Source organism: Cricetulus griseus, assembly GCF_003668045.3.
Source record: "Cricetulus griseus strain 17A/GY chromosome 1 unlocalized genomic scaffold, alternate assembly CriGri-PICRH-1.0 chr1_0, whole genome shotgun sequence".
Taxonomy (NCBI): Eukaryota; Metazoa; Chordata; class Mammalia; order Rodentia; family Cricetidae; genus Cricetulus; species Cricetulus griseus.
In genome coordinates this window covers 63,915,103-63,929,116 of record NW_023276806.1, presented here as the reverse complement: position 1 = coordinate 63,929,116, position 14,014 = coordinate 63,915,103, and positions in this window count along the sequence as shown.

The following is a 14,014-nucleotide window of genomic DNA, read 5'->3' as shown; positions in this document are numbered from 1 at the left end:
TAAATCCACGGTAGGTTGGCCCTGTTGCTTTTGGGTCTTTGGCAAGGCAGTGCGCTGTATTGGGAGCCCGTGGTGGAACCCTTTGCCCCATGGCCTCGATGTGAAAGAGAAGAGGAAGGGGCCAGACCCCCAATATCCCCTTTAAGGCTATGCCTCCATTGATGAGAAGAACGCTCACTAGTTTCTACATTTTCACCTTGTGTGGTATGTGCTAGGCAAGCAAAAGCACAAATCTTGTGGTTTAAAATACTTATTCATTTGCTCCCACCAAGATTGTCCCTTTGTGCAACCTGTACTAGGTCCCTAGAAAAAAACCTAAGGTCAAAGGACACTGGTGTCATGGCCACTGCTAGTGCTCTGTCATCCCAGGAGCCAAGCTCCACAAGCCCCACCATTCTAGCCTCCAGTCAAGACTCCACCCTCTTGGCCTGTGTTTAGCAAAGCCTCTATGTACAGCTTTGAATGTGTGTCTGCCCTTCTCCTGCCCCCCTCCCTTGAAGTCCACCCAGGTTATGTAGAGTCTCACCAGCAGTTGGCAGAACTTGTCTCTCAGTCTACCCTGCTCAGGCTCCAGACGTTCTTGCTGCCGTGGCCTTCAAGGTCCCATCTTTTGAAAGTCCTCCCAGCTCTTCCTCATCCCCAGCCTGGAAATGAGACTTTCAAACCCCATTATCGCCTATGAGTGTTACGAGTGTCAAGCTTTTTAAAGGAAGCTGCTTTGTAGAGATGTCAGAGATGCCAGGAAAGGCTGCTCTCATTGACTGCTAATGGAAGTGTGAACTGTTATTACTGTTTGAGAAAGTAATATAGCAAGAGCCACTTAAATTAAATATGCATGTGCCCGGCACCCAGCAGTATCACACTGGGGTTCATATTATTGAAATAAAAGCATCATCCCTCAAAGATGCAAATATATAAACACTTGGGTGAAAATATTAATTGCTTTCAGTAGGGGGAGAAAAATGAAGCGAGGAAGGGCTCTGCATCTAGGGAGTTAGCAAAAGGCTAGAGGAATTGTGGCGCTTCTCAGAACAACATACGCTAACCTTAAAAAGCACCAGAGTCTGCTGTGGTGGCACATGCCCCTAGTCTCAGCACTCAAGATGTAGAGGCAGGGGGAATCCTACAAGTGTGAGGCCATTCTGGATTTTACTGTGTCCCCATCTCAGAAGCCAGGTGGTCCCAACCCTCATAGGTAGAGCTGTGGGAAGGGCAGAACTCCGGGAAGGGTGGGAAGGAGCTAGCTGTGCTCTTTTTGGAGGTGTGGTAGGTGAACTGGGAGCAAGGAGGAACCTGGGAGTCACTGGCTGTTGCAGAGGTATGTCCAAAGAGTTCCCCTAGTGCCCACACCCTAGCAGTGCCCTTTCAGAGCTTAGGGAGGGCAACTCATTTATGTCCAGAAGAAGAGAGGAGTGGGGAAGCCGTGGGCTTCTGCTTCCATCCTTCTCTCACAGGACGACTAGAACCACCAATCGGTAGGACCTTCTGCCTGCAGGGTCACTTAGAGCTTTCAGATGGGGAGGGTCTCACATGGTGCTTCCTCTCAGTGACACCCCTCCTCCCTCTTCAAACCTAAAGCTCTGCGAGCTCACATTCATCCCCATCTCACTCCTTACAGAAGGATATTCCCACTGTAGTCCCTGGGGTGTTAGAATGAAGCCGCATGGCTTTTCCCATGATGCTTTGCCTGGACCCAGCATGGAGGATGACAGCACACTGATCCCCAGTCTTCTTTTCTGCATGAAGGCTGTTCCTGATTTCCTCATGAGCTATTTAGAAGAAGGTCCACTATGACTTCCACCTGCTCCATGCTCTTGCCCCTCTGGGTTATTTCCTCCAGAGAAAAGAATTAGTAAGCCAAGATGTCACACACCCACTAGTATAGCTTCTTTTTCTATCACATATTTATTTATTTTGTGTGTGTGAGAGAGAGAGAGAGAGAGGGAGGGGGAGGGAAGAGAGAGAGAGGGAGAGGGGGAGGGAGGGAGAGAGAGAGAGGGAGAGGGAAAGGGAGAGGAGAGAGGGGGAGAGAGAGGAGGAGACAGAGGGAGGGAGAGAGAGGGATGGAGGGAGAGAGAGAAGGAGGAAGAGAGAGGTGGCGGGGAGACACTTTTTTCGGTGTAATTTATTTATTTATTTATTTATTTATTTATTTATTTATTTTTTATATATTTGAGTTACAAACAAGATTGAATTACATGACAATCCCAGTTCCCTTCTCCCTCCCTTCCTCCCACCCCCCCCAACTAAAATCCTACCTGTCATATGTCCTTTCTTCTAATCTACACCTGACTCAAAATTTCTGCTTCCTCATGACCTCTGCATCCTTCCTTTTCTTCCCTTCTCACTCTCATAGCTTCCTCCCCCCTCTTCCCATGTTCTCAATTTGCTCAGGGGATGGTGACCCTCTCCCCTTCTCCAGGGGACAAAGTTTATCTCTTTTAGGGTCTACTTTGTTTACTAGTATCTCTGGCAGTGTGGATTGTAGGCTGGTAATCCCTTACTCTGTGTCTAAAATCCGCATATGAGTGAGTACATATCATGTTTGTCTTTTTGTGACTGGGTTACCTCTCTCAGAATGGTTTCTTTGAGTTCCATCCATTTTCCTGCAAATTTCAAGATTCCATTGTTTTTTTTTTTTTTCTGCTGAGTAGTACTCCATTGTGTAAATGTACCACATTTTCTCTATCCATTCTTCGGTTGAGGGGCATCTAGGCTGCTTCCAGTTTCTGGCTATTACAAATAATGCTGCTATGAACATTGTTGAACATATGTCCTTGTTGTATGAATGTGCTTCTTTTGGGTATATGCCTAGGAGTGGAATTGCTGGATCTTGTGGGGGGGGAGACACTTTTGAGAGCTGTTTCCTTCTGCCATGTGGTCCCAGGGATTGAACTCTGATCATCAAGTTTGCCTGCAGGCCCCTTTACCCACAGGACCATCTCCCTGACCCATTTCTTCGTTTAACAAAGCTAAAATGCCTTACAGTGTGCACCCAGTGGTGAGTGAGTATCTTCCCCATTTTCTTTTTAAGAGAAAAACAGCCTAGTTTTCCTCTTCTGTTTTTGTAAAAACAGCCTTATTCAGGTATAATTCACACGCCACAAACTGACCCTATGAAAGTGTTCAGTAATTCAGTGCCGAGTATGATGTATCACACCTGTGACCCTGGCACTCGAGAGGCAGAAGCGGGAGGCCCACCACACATTAGAGGCCAGCCTAGGCTACACAGTGAATGTCAGGCCAGACAGGGGCATATAATGAGATTCTGCCTCAAAAAGCACTCCCGAACCCAGACACCCTCAAAATGTTCAGTGTTGTAAATTTTTAAGAATACGTTTTGGTGTTTTACTTGTATGTATATCTGTGAGCTACTGTGCGGTGCTGGGAAAAATCAGGGGCCTCTACTCTGAACTGCTGAGCCACCTCTCCAGGTCCGATGGAGAGGTGTTTAATAAGCTTGGCATTCTGTAAGCTTCACCACGATTTGATTTCAGGTATTTTAATCCCTTTAGCAACCTGATGCCCATTGGCAGTCCTTCCCTCTGGCCTCTGACAGCCACCAACTTTCCGTCTCTATGCATTTGTCTACTCGGGGAATTGCATATAAATGAACCACTCAGTAGCCTTTCACGACTACTTCACTTGTTTTCAGTTCATTTCTGCTGCAGCACACATCAGCACTTAGTTCTTTTTATGAGTAGCATCCCATATGTACATGCTACAATGTGTTCATATATGTACAATGGCTGATGAACATCTGTGTTATTTCTACATTTAAAAAAAATGCTGTTCTAAACATGAGTGTTCACATAGGGTTTGTGCAGATACATTTCCAATTCATCTGCTGAGGGACATATGCAGGCATGGATGAGCTCCTTCTTGTGCACAGAAAGCAAATTACATGGATTTTCACATCGCTCACCCTCTTTGTGAGGTAGAAACAAGGGCATTACCGTGGCCCTTGGTTTCCTGTGAGCTTCTTATCAGGGTCAACCTCATTAGTGCTGTACAATTCTACCTCCACTATTGGGGTGTTTGGCTCAGTCTCCAAACACACTTTCCAGTCCACATATCTTCTGAGCAGAGCAGAGAAGACCTATTTGTCTACAACCTGGGAGAATCCAGCTGTCTGATCTGTGGGTGGTGCTGAGAAGTACAGCTCACCAGAAATAGGGGTCCTCAGGCCATGCTGCCACAGTGGTTCTTGCCAGGCTTAGCAGAAGTGTTATGTAGGTGCCTCAATGCCCTTCCCAGAGCTTTCTGAAGCTGGGAGGGCAAAGGAGCCTCAGAGGCCCTGCTGTGTTAGTACAGTCACAGTAGCTGCATAAAGAAACAAAAAGCCCCAAGAAACAAAAATCACCTGCTGAGTGAAATCCCCTAATGAACCCAGCAGCTGGGAGGCAGGAGGCAGGCTGCCAAGGTCACCATAGCAACCAGAAACAGAGCCTTTCATACAGTCTCCCTGACTCTTCAGAGAGAAAGACCTGTGGACCTCTTTGTGACCTTTTGGCTTCTCTTGGCTGCTCAGGTTGTTTCCCCTCTCATCCCAGGTTTGACAACTCTTCTCTGATTGGTGATACTTTTCCCACCTTATTTGCATACCCATATGCAGCTAGCTAGCTCCCCTACCCCCGCCCCTGCACATCTATGAATCTTGGCAGAGCTAGAGGTGCTCCAGGAGCCCACCAAGGAGGAAGAGAAGGAAGACTTCAAAGCCTGCCCCCTGGGTGGCCAGCAGCCTGATTCCAGATGTTCCTGCTTGCTCCAGAGATCCTTCCTGAAGACTTCAGGGTCTGGCTCCTCCCTGGCTTGCTCATTGGAGAAGGAAGAATGCCTTCCAGAATCACCAGGGACAAAGAGTAGAAGGTCCTTGGGTCCAAGGCTTCTGCCCTGGTCAGGAAGCTTGCTGGATTCCAGGATTTGATGAGCAGGTGCAGTGCAGGTGCAGGTGAGGGACTTGTGTTTGTCTCAGCCTCCAAGATTCTTCTCACTTGGTGACCTACAGATGGGAATTTCCCTCTGCAGCAGCTTTTACCCTCTGAGACTAGTCTTCTGAGCTCAGCAGCTCCAAACTTTCAGACCCGCTTTGGAGACTTGAGATTCCAGCTTTGGAGATCCAATGCTCCAGAGATCTGTGACTTCAGCCTTCTCGGAGGCCTGCTGGAGACAGAAGGCCTGCTTCTGTTATTCCCATTGCTGCCCTGCAGGCTTGCTCCACAAGGCAGCAGTGTTGGCACAAGAAGGCCTCCAGCCTTTGAAGTTTTAACAATTCCCAGAATTCTAACACTTCTCAGAGCTAGTACCCCAGTGCTAGCTTAAACCTTTGCCATTTAAATCCTGCATGGACCACCTGTTTAAATTTTTATCCTATTTAAAGGGAACTAACAATGAAGTACCCCCCCCCCCCTGCAATTTGTACTCGTCACTGCCCACTCCATCGTGGAGGAAGACGGAACAAAAACCTGGTTGGAGACAGATGGTGGTCTCTGCTGATTGTTCCAGAAGGGCTGTCTGTGGTAAAAAGTTAGGTTTTGGAATATGCAGAATTAAGCTGAAGCCTCATTGTGAGCTTGGTGTGGTGCTCATGCCTGACTTCGGGAACTTAGAAGTCAAGGTGGGAGAATTACCAGGAGTTCCAGGCCAGGATGGCCTACACAGTGGGCAAGACAGGGCTACAGTGAGACCGTCTCAACCAAACTAAACCAAACCTACCATGCCACATGAAAACAAAACAAAGCAGATCAAGCCCACAAAACAAAATAACCCCAGATTGGAACCAAACCATATCAAATCTTCCCTTTGCCTTAGATGTGGGCATAGCTGTGTGGAGGCTGAAAAAATTCTCAAGGCTCAGTTTGGTCATCTTCAAATGGAGATAAACATGGCTTCCTGTTAGGGATGCTTTGTGGTTGAAAGGAAAGAAAGCATTTACATCCCTTAGCATCAAATAGAGTTAATGATAACTATTGCTGGTGTAGTAAAAATGTTACTAGTTAGTATAGTAAATACTTATGAGGTAGTGGTTAGAGTAGGTTGAAAGGCAATAGCAGTACCATTCCACAATTAGATCCCTCAAAACTCGAGGTGGGTGAGGGTGGGGTGGGAGCCGAGAGGCCATCACTTCTTTTTATATTTATTTATTTATTTATTTATTTATTTATTTATTTATTTGGTTTTTCGAGACAGGGTTTCTCTGTGTAGCTTTGGGGCCTATCCTGGCACTCGCTCTGGAGACCAGGCTGGCCTCAAACTCACAGAGATCCGCCTGCCTCTGCCTCCTGAGTGCTGGGATTAAAGGCGTGCGCCACCAACGCCCAGCCGAGGCCATCACTTCTATGGAGGAGAAAGCCTCATGTTGGTGGCTGGTCGAGGAGGTACCAGGGTTCTGGTGAGCATCAGGCTGAAGGGACCAGGCCTGGGGCTGAGACCAGAAGTAGTGAGCAAAAGTGTGAGCAAACAGTGACTGAAGTGGGACATGGGGGCAGGGTCCTTTTAAGGGACACGGGGATCCTTCTTTCAAACCTTGTTAACACGACACCAGCACCCGAAAGCTGATGGATGGGATAGTATAGGAATAAACATGATACCTGTGCAAATAGAAGTTGTCCCCAGAAGAATGCCATTTTGTAACCGTTCAAAAAAGTCAGCCACAGGGCCACAGGGCCCAGCTGTCACCAGCTGTTGCTATCTTTTTTTTTTGCTGTAAACAGTAAGAACAAAACTCAACAAAAGATGGAAGCCAGCTGGGGCAGAGTGAGGCGGAGGTGTGAGCCCACTGTATCAGGAGGTCCTGCAGAGGGGAGCGCTTGGGGAGGGAGTGGGCTGTGGGAGGCTGTTGAGACGCTTCCAGGAGGAGATGCGTGTGGATGCGGGCATCCAGAAGAAGCAGTGTGGCCAGTCAGAGGAGGAGGCTGGCATGAATGACACTGTAATGCCATCTACAGGGGCGAGGGACTGGTGACCAAGGTGGCAACAGTCATAGACAGTGGATATGGGCTGTGGTGGACAGTCAGGCCTGCACTTCCTGAGGGATAAGGGCAGGGCCAGCAACCTTCACAAGAAAATTGAAAAGCCACTCAGTATTCCAGATAAAAAACTCAAACTGAAAATTCCAGGCTCTTCCGCCCCAGCAATGATGGGTTTTCATATTGTCTTCCAAGGCTCTTATGTCATCATATGGTGACTCACACGGCTGGGCATTTTATATTTTCTACTTGACCTGTGGCATATATTGCCCCCACCACATGCATAAAGTATTCCGGGTACAGTAGAAGGGGTCCTCTCCACTACACCAAGAATCCGGGGGTGCCCATTGCTGTATAGTTGTCTTAGGGGTCTCAGGGAAGCTGTCCTGCTGGTGTGTGTGTCTGGCTGTGCAGGTCTGGCTTTCCCTGGGCAGAGCAGCAAGAGGGATTTGAACAGAGACCAAAGGGTTGAAGAATGAAGGGTCAGCCAGAAGAGCTGTAGGTGTACCCTACCTCCAGGGGTACAGTTTCTCTTGCCCTGAATCCCAGCATCCCCAGAGGGTGACTGTGGTCTCTTTGATATTCTTCCAACCCTGCAAGTTCCAAGTCTCCAGACCTCACCCCCTTGTGGACACCCTGGTCCTTTTCTGTTTTTTTTCCTGACAACCCCCAAATCTCTTTATCCTCCACTATAGAAACCCAGTGTTAACTGAGGTTTAAACGTAGAGCAATGGGAAAACCGGTTGAGCCTGGGAGGCCTCATTCTTAGTGATTGTTACAGGGGGCAAAAGGTCAATACTTGTACTTATATGTTTCACACGGCAGTAAAATATGGATGGATACTTTGTATTTTATGTAGAAGTTTCCAGAACCTGTTAAGTGACTGGAACAACATACTTAATATATTTTGAAAAAAATTAGAAAGATACTATAAAAAATCACATAAAAGGGGAAAAAATAACTCCCCTACCCCCAATCTTCAACTAAGCAAGAAGTTCCTTGTGCCTTCTCTTAGCTCAGGTGAGAGATGCTCAGTCTGCTCCAGGGGGCTGCTCTTTTATTGCAGTCCTCCCTCCCCACCCTGAGGACAGCACTCGTGTTTCCTCATCAAGTCTTCCCAGGAAAGCATGATTACCATTTTAATGTTAGAAAGAGCTATTTGCTGCTGCCATGCAGTGGTTGCTAATGTCCCTTCCTCCTGGACACTTGAGGCTGTTTCTGGTTGCACTTCTCTGAATTACCGAGGGCTTGTGGAGACTCTACTAACAAAAGCAGCTTCACCAGCACTGACTTTCCACAGCAGGAGGCTTCATCAGATCCCTCACTTCTGTGACTTGTGCTGAGTCCTGCCTAGTTTGTCATTTTGTTTTGACAAGCCATTCATTTCTGCAGCCCAGAGCCACAGTGTTAGTTTAGGAACACTCACATCTAACTGTTTGAAACTTGACTGTTTGCTGATTTACAAATTTGGTAGTAAAAACTACTCCAAGGTGGAGCCAGGGGATAGCTCAGATGGGGTCCCCTTAAAAAGCTGTGTGTGGTGGTGAGTGCTTAGAATCCCAGAACTGGGGAGGTGACCAGTCTTAGAGATTCCCTAGGACTCCCTGACCAGTCATCTTAGCCTACTTAGCAAGCCCCAGGCCAATGAGAAACCCCATCTTAAAAAAAAAGGGGGGGGGTGGTTTCTCAGTTTTAACAGATAACATCTATAACACAGCTCTCACCCTGAGGTTTAGGGATCATTTTGGAAGACGGGGGTGGGGGTGGGGGTGGGTGGGGTGGGGTGGGGGGGTGGGGGGAGTGGAAAGATTGTAAGAGCCAGAGGGACAGGAAGTTTGCTATGAGATTGGTGGGGACATCGGGTGAGTTGCAGCAAATCTCCTGTGGCCTTCAGATGCTATTTGACAGTTTGCTTAGCTTTGGGTTGGTAGGAACTAGTGGTCTGTCACTACACTTCAGGAGGGTTTACAAGACAGTCATAGGAAGTTAAGTGAGACACAGGGCCAGAAATGAATGGTTATTAAGGGAACTAACGATAGTCTGAGATAGTTTGGCTCTAGGTCTGCACGGTTCTGATGCTTAATCACAAAGCTCTGAGCAGTCCGTCCAGCTTGTGGATCTGTAACAGGTGTGGCTTCTTTTCTGGAAACTTCAGTTCATACTCCCTATTCCAAATGTAGGAGTGTAAGACGCTCCCTTTCTCCTTTGTGTCCCCGTCTGAGCTCAGAGCCTGAGGGCAGGAATGATGGAGCCCACAGGATCTGCACAGGTGAGGAGACTGTCTTCCTCTTCTCCATCAGACAGGAGGAAGCTGATCAGCCCGAGGTGTCTCATTCCCCATCCTTTAGCACCTCCTGCTGGCCACTCTATCCCCATTCATGTGGTCCTGCCAGGTGGTGCTAAGGGATCTCTGGGGGAGCCCAGTGGTCAGCTAGTTTGGACATTAGCTGGTTGGAGCAGAAGTCAGACCGGTTTGTTCCTCTCAGGGTTAAGTTATTGGGCTACAGCAGAGCATAGGCTCCCGTAGGGAAGAGCTGAGCTAAGCTTTTCTGTGCCAGAAAGCTATGCTTTTCTGTATCTGCCGTGTTGCAGTTGAATGTGCTTTTGTTCTCTCAGGCCAAACTGATCCTGTAATTCAAACCCTCCATGGGCTTCAGCCACAGGCCAGGTCCTAACTCTAAGTTTGCACAGTAAGCCCTCCGCAGTTGGGTCTCTGGTTCTTTCAGTTCATTTTCTGCAGTTTGTACTTTTTCTCTGGGCCAAAGTTTACAGCTGGGCAGAAAGATTCCTGGACACACACATAAACCAAACCAAAACATTCCCAAACACCCCCAACCCAATAAAAACACATCCCCTCCCAATAAACCCCCCCAAATCTTTCCTGTCAGTTATCTTGAGAAACCTGGGTCTTGATGGGATGTGTGGGCAAGGTGCCATTTGCCTGACGGTGCAGGCAGAGGCATCACAGTCCTCTGAGAGACTAGCTATTGAAAACAAGCAAAAAATGCACCTGGACATAACAAAGCCAGTGCTAACACGTTACAAAGAGGATGCTAAGGGCAGATAAATGGGGGAGAATGTGTATCTTTCATGCAGAAAATTTTGTTGCAATGTAGCAATTTTGTTTGCTAACAGGTATTTTAGGAGAAAATGATCTAACAGCACTAAACTGGAGACAAGGCATCTACTAACCTCACTCGGTAGAGCCCAGCCTGTACTGCACTGCTGCTGGCAAAGGAGCCTGGTCCATGCCACACTCGGGACTGCCCTCTTCTGATCCTGCACCCTTCCCACCTCCCTGTCATGTTCCAACCCTCCCGACCTTCTATAACCAGCTGAATGTTGTCCACTCAGTGACATCTCAGGTCCTGGGCTCTCCACTGTCCTGATGTGTTCAGTTCCTCTCCAACAGTCCTTGCTTCAAGAGGATGACTCTGGTTTGCAAGACTGTCCTTCCTTCACTCCCCCCTTCTTCCTATCTCTCCCTTGAATATGAACTGAGATACTTGTGAAAGGGCCACATCACGCTCCTCTTCATTTAGCGTAAGTCCTGCCACATAGTGGGTGCTCAGTAAATCTTGGCTCACACGAAGGAGGGTTGTGGGGAAAAGGGCTGGGGGTGGGGTTGTGGAGGGAAGGTGCTTTTAGGTAGGAGTCTGATCCATGAACGTCTTGGAGAATGAGCCAGAAAGATGAAGCATGTGAGATTAGGCCTCATGGGTGTGCCTGTGAGACTTCAGTCACGGGGCAGGGGTGCCTGTGAGTCATCGTCTCAGGGATACCTGGAGGGATCAGTTCTGAATGCTGCATTCATTGTTGCGTTCCTGAGTCAGGTAGAGCAGGTGCCTATGAGTCACGATCACTGACTTCCTGAAGTGCAAATGCACACGAGACCTTGTTCTCTTCAAACAACACACTCCCAGCCACCATGCTCTACCATGGATAAAATCATGGCTGGCCCCATAGCCTTCTTAGTGTCTCTGAGCTCATGACTTCCAGGGGTAGAGTCTATCTGAAGGTCTCTATACCAGTTCCAGTCAAAGGGCTTCTACTGCTCCAGCTGAGCCTGCCCTGCAGTGGGGAGGGGACATGTGGGAAGCCTTTTCATTCTTTTAGTCACCTGTCCCCACACTATGTGTCTGCTTGCTTTTCTAAGTAGGGGGAATAGAGACACAAGTCTCCATCCACACTGTTGTCCTGTAGGTAGGCCCTATTTTTCAGGGATCTTTATCTGACCTTGGGTCTCCAACAATTACCCTCCACCCCCATCAGATAGCAGCACAGTTGAGCCATTTTTCCTCATTGGCTTTGGGGCAGGCAGCTTTTCATTTTTAGAATGTCTCACACACCAGTCAGGATCTGTTTTCTTTATTTTCCATTCACGACCCAGCTCAAGTCAATTGAGAGGTTCTCTTAGCGAGCCTCTCGCTTGGTCTGTGGACACAGTGCCTGCTCTCCTCCTCTATGGGAGTGAGGTGGGAACAAATGGCATCCTCCTAACACCCAGCTCTCTCTCTGAATAATCCCAGACTGTCTTTTTCTTGAGGCGAGGAGAGGTTTATTGTTTGCTTTGGGGTTAACCTCCTATCTAATTCCCATAGAGGACCAAGAGCTTCTCTAGAAAGCTTTGAAACATATTCCCTTTACCTGCTATTCGGGGCCACTGTAATCAAAGCAGTGCCAATATTTAGCTTCCTGTGTCATTGGGGTCTGGGGAATGAGTGAATGAATGGAATTATAGTTGGGAGGTCTCAGGGTAGTTTCCTCCAGGAGTGAGAAATGAGGCTAATAGGAGGAGAGAAGGCTGGCAAGGAGGCAGCAAAAGGGGCTCAGCTCTGGGTTCCCCTGGGGCAGACTTGGAGGCTTGGGCTTGAACCCGCCATCTTGCCAGCTGTGTGCTCTTGGTAAATGTACTTGTTTTCTGTGCAAGTTGCCTCATCTTGAAAACTCAGACAATCATAGAAGCTGCCACACAGCGCTAGTCCATTTGCAATTATGTCTTCTTCAGGAGATGCTTTATGTCAGGTGTCAGCATTGTTGGAATGATTGATCCTTAAAGGCCAGGGCTAGCGTGCCAGCAGGTCAGAGAGTGGTTGGGAGGTGAGAGTCCTGGGGTGAGGAATTTGGTGTAGAAGAGAAGTTGGTGTCTGGCTCCTGGTGGAGTGGCTCCTGGAGAAGAAAGCTGAAGCTGAGCACTGTTCAGGCTATGCTGCATATGGGTCTCAGCCTGTCCTGGAGGATGGAGCTCAGCCTGTCCTGGAAGATGGACCACATCCTGCATGCCAGTGTCTCCACCGCTGTCTGTGAGGGCCTTCCATTCAGCCTCAGGCCTGGAGAGGGCCCCAGTGGCCAGGGTCTTGTGCACTCTAAGTCTGTTTTTTTCCCACCCCATCTTCAGGGCCAGCTCTTACCTCAGGCCCACAGTCACAGGGGCCTGGCCTGGGCTCATGGGAACTGATTCATGGCTCTGGCTTCTCCTTTGCCTGGCTTGGAGATGGAAATGCTTGTTCATGGAGCTAGTGAAGGAGACCAGCTGCACAGCTGCATGAAGCTGGTGAGTCCAATGGGACTGGGTGGTAGTTACAAAGGACCCAGTAAGTTCTGAATACCCAGAGGAGGGTTGGAAGGCTAGGTGGTCCTTGCTGTCATCCTTGCACTCATGTTCATCTGTCCAGCCACTACCCTCTTACCTTTCTGATGCTTTGCCCCTCATTTCTAGGGCAACAATCTTTCTGATTTCCATGCACTCCTGGCCATGCTTTAAAATCTAATACTGAGTTACCACAGTGTGGCTGTGTGACTACAGACCTGGATGGTCCTGGTCCCTTCATGCCAGGAGGCCTGGATAAGCCTCTTGTGTGTACTTCCCCAAAGTTCTGACATGCAGGAGGCACCGTACAGCAGCCCATGATTGCAGTGTGGTTTAGCACACATAGCTGATGAAACAAGATGACACTTGTAGCTGACCCTGGGGTTAGAGTGAGAGGGTGTGGTTACTTGAGGGTGAGTTTGGAACCCCATTAGAGTTCCAGTAAGACAAGGCTGAGGATGTGAGGGGAAAGGGGTGCTGACCCGTAGCTGACACCCTCTGAAATGTTCTGAGGAAGTGGAATCCTCTGGTTATTTTACACACCACCAACTCCTCACAAACGAAGCATCAGAGGGTGTCCCTTTCTCCAAGCCTTTAATCTAGCTTTTGTGGATGCTGTCACCCTGACCACAGTGACTGTTCAAAGAGGTGGACATGTGACCTGAATCAGACCAATCAGAGCTGTAAATTAACCTGGTCTTTTATTCCTAAGGTTATAAAATCACAATATGAAAAATATTCCTAGTGTGACAGAGGAAGAAGAAATTAACACACATAATAACCACTGACTATAGAAAAAGAAGGAGCATTCAGAGGACAAATATTGCATCTTCAGAGAGGCAGGGGCAGTGGGGCATGTGGGGGCATGTGTTCAGGAAATGATTTTGGTGGAGATGATTGCACAGAGAGCTGGGTTATATAGTGGTATGAGCACCTTTGCATTGCAAATTAGCATATATAGCTTTCCATCGAGTAGCGGTGTAAACTCCATAGGCCTTTTGTTTAGCAAGAGAAACTCCACAAGGCAATTGGAAACCAAATGATACAGAAACTGTGCAAGCCATGGTCTAGGAAGAAAGCACATTGAAAACATGCTATTGGACAAATGATATTGAACGTCTTAATGGTTTTAGTTTACCAGATGGTGACAACAAAGTACTTTAGACTTGGTGACTTCCCCGTGCTGGAAGCTGGCAAGTTTCAAAGGACCAGAAGATTCATTGTTTGGTGAGGCCTATTTCTTGGTGCATAGTAGTTTTTAGTTGTTTTCATCCCTAGTCCCCTCTCTCATCTCCCTCCCTCTCTTATTGAACCCTTCTTCCAGCAAAACCCCCTCCTATTTTCATGTCTTTGTGTGTGTGTGTGTGTGTGTGTGTGTGTGTGTGTGTGTGTGTGTGTGTGTGACCCACTGGGCTTAATTAGAGTTCTTGCCAGAGAGTGAGTGGGATGTTATTTT